This window comes from Leopardus geoffroyi, chromosome A2 (assembly GCF_018350155.1).
Source record: "Leopardus geoffroyi isolate Oge1 chromosome A2, O.geoffroyi_Oge1_pat1.0, whole genome shotgun sequence".
Classification (NCBI taxonomy): domain Eukaryota; kingdom Metazoa; phylum Chordata; class Mammalia; order Carnivora; family Felidae; genus Leopardus; species Leopardus geoffroyi.
This window is the reverse complement of record NC_059331.1, coordinates 159,507,241-159,512,524: the sequence shown is the minus strand read 5'-3', so window position 1 is coordinate 159,512,524 and position 5,284 is coordinate 159,507,241. Positions and strand designations below refer to the sequence as shown.

The 5,284-nt window shown below is 35.6% G+C and overlaps 1 long non-coding RNA gene across 1 annotated transcript; it reads right to left on the bottom strand.

The window, feature by feature from the left end:
• Window positions 1-2,960: 2,960 nt before the first annotated feature.
• LOC123607710 lies at window positions 2,961-5,017 on the bottom strand. Its single transcript, XR_006716857.1, has 2 exons — window positions 4,987-5,017; window positions 2,961-3,056 (listed from the first exon to the last, which is right to left on the bottom strand). It is a non-coding gene; the product is annotated as an uncharacterized LOC123607710 (long non-coding RNA).
• Window positions 5,018-5,284: the final 267 nt, after the last annotated feature.

Genomic DNA, 5,284 nt, shown 5'->3' with positions numbered 1-5,284 from the left:
ATCTTGTTTGGAAAATATATGAGGTTAAAGATGCAATTCAATATCAATTTTATTTTATATTTTTCCACTTACTACCATACCACAAACATTTTAAAACGCTATTAAAATGCTTATTAAAAGTTACTTAACTGGTGCACATTATTCTTGGATACAAGATACACAGTATCTTGTAGACACAGTATACACAGTAATTTATTGGATACACAGTAGTTTTGGAAATTTTATGTTTTTTTTTACCATGCAAAGTTGTGATGATCAGTTTTATGCATAAATTTTCATTTACAAATACAGCAAAATGATAGATTTTCAGAGGTAAAATTCCTTGCTCAAAATTTGAGTACAGTTAAAAACTTTGATTTATATTAATAATTTTTCAGAAATGCTATATCATTTGACCATTAGTGTTAAAAGAAATTTCATTAATATGGCAGGTGAAAGTTACAGGTCACACTTGGCTATATTTGGGGGGTTTTCGAGTTTGCGAAGTTAAACTTGAAAAGTATATTAATCAGTCATTTATTTATATTTCCATATTTTTAAATTGCCTGACTGTGTTTTTCCCACTGTAATCCTATTCTGGCTCTCCCCACTGTGATCAATTTCTCTCTCATCTGACTCCATAAATTATTGAAGAAGAATCAGGAATTGCATACTAAAATAAACTCCATTTATTCATCCTGTAACCACATGTCCCTACACAGTATGTACATTTCGTGTTCAGATGTATCAGTATTTTGTTGCTGTTTAATGTTCAATAGTCCACTGTATGAATACACCACAATTTTTTCAGTATTGATGACCATAATAATATTATAACAGCTGCCAATAATACTTCCAATTTCATTGTTGCAACTGTGCTGTTCTTCCCAAAAAGATATTTTACTTCTATAGTTTTTTTTTTTTCAATTCTGGAAATTGGTTGTATTCTTTAGTCCTCATTCGTCAGCAGAAATTTTTCTAACTCAAGGTGCACATACATTTCTGCTTTTAAATTTCCTTTTGAGTAAATTGTCAATCAAATATTCTTAGATAGATAATGTCTTCTTCCACGGCAAAGGTTGAATAGGTCTTCTTGCAGCCTATTATAAAAAAAAATTAGAGTTTCCTAAGCTTGGACTTCCTCAGCTGTGATGAGAACTCATTACAACCACTGCAACATCCATCTGGTCTGCTATGCATCATAAGTGGAAAACAATGCAAATATAAGTAATAAGTTCCTTTGTCTCTGACCCACAAATATCATGTCATTTGCTAGTATCTATGAAACTACTGAAGGCTTACATGGAATTCTATTTGCTATATAGACTAACTGTTTTTGCCCCCACCCCCATTCATATGTTGAAACCTAATCTCCAATGTGAGGGTATTTGGAGATGGAGATTTGGGGAGATGATCACTTCGAGAGGTGATTAGGAATGGCATTAGTGTCCTTACAAAGAAATCTTAGAGAGCAACCTTATTTCTTCTGTCATATGAGATTACAACAAAAAGTGGCTATCTCTGAAACAGGAAGCAGACTCTTAGCAGACACTAAATGTGCTGGTGTCTTGATCTCAGACTCCTCAGCTTCCAGAACTGTGAGGAATCGATTTTTCTTGTTTAAAAGCCATCCAGTGTATGGTATTCTGTTATGGCAGCTTGAATGGACTAAGATACTGCTTAATATCTACTAGGAAAAAGGGCTCATGCAATTCTACAAGTTTCCAATTAGCATATTCCATTAAAACTGGGTGAAGGGCAGGTTTAGCAGGTAACTCCTATAAAGGACACAATGGGATCTGTTCACATATAGTAGCCATTCGAAATATGCATCAGGCAAAGCCTCCTTACTCTCAGAAAAATCTCTCCAGTCACACTTCCCACTGTTACTTGACATTTATATTTGTTCTCTCCAGCATGGCATCTCTAAACCCATGCAGTTTCACACCAGAACTTTAAGCACTGTCCCTGTCTTCCACAATATTTGCTGTCTATTGAAAACAAGCATCTTAAAATTCTAAGAAGTTATGCATATGACCTGTAGGTTATTTCATCCAAATCACTGCACATTTCCTAAGGTCCCTTGAGGGTGGTACTAATTTCTGCAATGCTGTAGGAATGAGATATGCTTCTGATTTAAGATATTGCTAGAGTGAAAAAATTCCAAGAGATTCCACTTAGGCATTCCTATTATACTGTCCATTTCTCTGTGGGTCAGAGAGCCAATATGAAAATTCTGAGTCCTGAAATATGTCTATCTTAACTATACATTCAGGACATAATCACAAGATGAGTCACTTCCTGGTCCCACTCTGAGCTCAGCTTGAACCAAGACGCCATCTATCACCCAACCCCAAATGTATGCACTTTGCCTAATGAGCTGCTGTAGCATATTTGTTGCTCAGGAGTTGGTGTCCATTCAGAGCCAGGGTCTAGGCATCTTTGAAAAGTAAGAGCATCCATTTCTCCCCACGGTACAGCCATTCTAGTAAATTGTCATACCATATTTTTTTTCCATTCATCAGCCAATGGCTATTTGGGGTCTTTCCCTGGTTTGGCTATTGTTGATAATGCTGCTAGAAACATCGGGGTGCATAAATTCCTTTAAATCAGTATTTTTGTGTCCTTTGGGTAAATACCTAGTCGTGCAATTGCTGGATTATAGGGTAGTTCTATTTTTAAGTTTTCGAGGAACTTCCACACTGTTTTCCAGAGTTGTTGCACCAGTTTGCATTCTCACCGACAGTGTAAGAGGGCTCCCCTTTCTCCACATCCTGGCCATCCCTCTTGTCTCCTGTTTTGTTAATTTAAGCCATTCTGACAGGTGTGGAGTGGTATCTCATTGTGGTTTTGGTTTGTATTTCCCTGATGATGACTGATGTTGAGCATCAGTTCATGTTTCTCTTAGCCATCTGTATGTCTTCTTTGGAAAAATGCCTATTCATGTCTTCTGCTCATTTCTTAACTGGATTATTTGTTTCTTGGGTGTTGACTTTGACAAGTTCTTTATAGATTTTGGATACTATATTTATCTGATAGATCATTTGCAAGTATCTTATCCCATTCCGAAGGTTGCTCTTTAGTATCGTTTCCTTCTCTGTGCAGAAGGTTTTCATCTTTATGAAGTCCCAATAGTTGATTGTTATTTTTGTTGCCTTTGCCTGTGGTGATATGTCTAGTGAGTTGCTGTGGGCAAGGTCAAAGAGGTTGCTGCCTGTATTCTCCTCTACGGTTTTGATACCTTCCCATGTCACATTGAGGTCTTTGATCCATTCTGAATTTATTTTTATATATGGTGTAAGATGTAAGTGATGAATCACTAAATTCTACTCCTGAAATATACTATATGTTACGTGACTGGAATTTCAATACAAATAGGAAACAAATTTAAGTGCTTTGTAAATTTGAAATACATGTCCTTATTAGAGATGTTTTGCAGGTATTTTTGCGCAGTGTGGATTGTCTTTTCATTCTCTTCAAATCTCTCACAGATCAGAAGTTTTTGATTTTGCTAAGTGCAATTTACCAATTTTTTCTTCATGAAATGTGCTTTTGTGTTGTACATAAAAAGTCATTGCAAAAGCCGTGGACATCTATGCTGTATCATGTTTTCTTTTGGAAGCTTATAGCTTTTTTTAAATTTTACATTTATTTTTATTTTTTAAAATGTTTGTTTGTTTATTTTGAGAGAGAGAGCATGGGTGAGCAGGGGAGGGCCAGAGAGAGGGAGAGAGAGAGAGAAATCCAAGCAGACTCAATGCTACCAGCTCAGAGCCCAAAGCAGGGTTCAAACTCAGGAACTGTGAGCTCATGACCTGAGCCAAAACTGAGAGTTGGTTGCTTAACTGACTGAGCCACCCAGGCACCCCTTAAATTTTACATTTAGATCTATTATATATTTTTATTTAATTTTGTGGAGAATTGTTCAATTACTATTTGTTGCAAAGACTATCCTTTCTCTACTGAATGCCTTTGGTCTCTTTTTTCCCCCCAAGTTATTTGATTTCCAGTCTGTTAACATACAGTGTAATATTAGCTTCAGGTATAGAATTTAGTGATTCATCACTTCCATATAACACGTGGGGCTCATCATAACAAGTCCCTCCTTAATCTCCATTACCTATTTCACCAATTCCCCCACTCACCTCCCCTCTGGTAACCATAACTTTGTTCTCTATAGTTAAAGTGTCGGTTTCTTGGTTTTCCTCTCTTTTTTTCCCCTTTCTTCATTTGTTTTATTTCTTAAATTCTACTTATGAGTGAAATCATATGGTATTTGTCTTTCTCTGGTTTATATATTTCACTTAGCATTTTACTCTCTACCTCTATCTCATTGCAAATGGCAAGATTTCATTTTTATGGATAGATAATATTCCATTTTCTGTGTGTATATTTATACATATACATATATGCGTGTGTGTGTGTGTGTGTGTGTGTGTGTATCTCACATCTCACATCTTCTTTATCCATTCATCAGTTGAACACTTGAGCTGCTTCCAAAACTTAGCGATTGTAAATAATGCTGCTATAAACATAGGGGTGCATGTATTCCTTTGAATTAGTGTTTTTATATTCTTTGGGTAAATACCCAGTAGTGTAATTGCTGGATCATAAGGTAGTTCTGTTTTTAACTTTTTGATGAACCTTCATAATGTTTCCAGAATGGTTGCACCAGATTTCATTCCCACCAAAGGTTCATTGAGTATTCTTTTTTCTCCACATCCTCACCAATACCTGTTGTTTCTTGTCTTGTTGATTTTAAGCATTCTGACAGATGTGAGGTGATCTCTCATTGTAGTTTAGACTTGCATTTCCTTGATGATAAACATCTTTTCATGTGTCTGTTGCCCCTCTGTATGTCTTTGGAGAAATGTCGTCTTTTGCCCGTATTTTAATCAGATTGTTTCTTTTTTAGTTTGAGTTATAGAAGTTCTTTATATATTTTTGATACTAGCCCTTTATCAGATATGTCATTTGCAAGTATCTTGTCTCATTCAGTAGGTTGACTTTTCGTTTTGCTGATTGTTTCCTTCACTGAGTCAAAGCTTTTTATTTTGGTGTAGTCCCAATAGTTCATTTTTTGCTTTTGTGTGCATAGGTTTAAATCAGGGCTCCCCATTGTTTTTTGTGTGTCTGTTCTTTAAATAATCCCAAACTTTGTTGACTTCTTAAGCTGCATGAAAAATCTTGTAGTTGGGTGGTATCAGTCCTCTGAATTTGCTCAGTAATATATTTATTTTTCTGGGTCTTTGCAAATCCATATAATTTTTAGTCTCAGTTTGTCTATAACATAAAACAGCTTGCT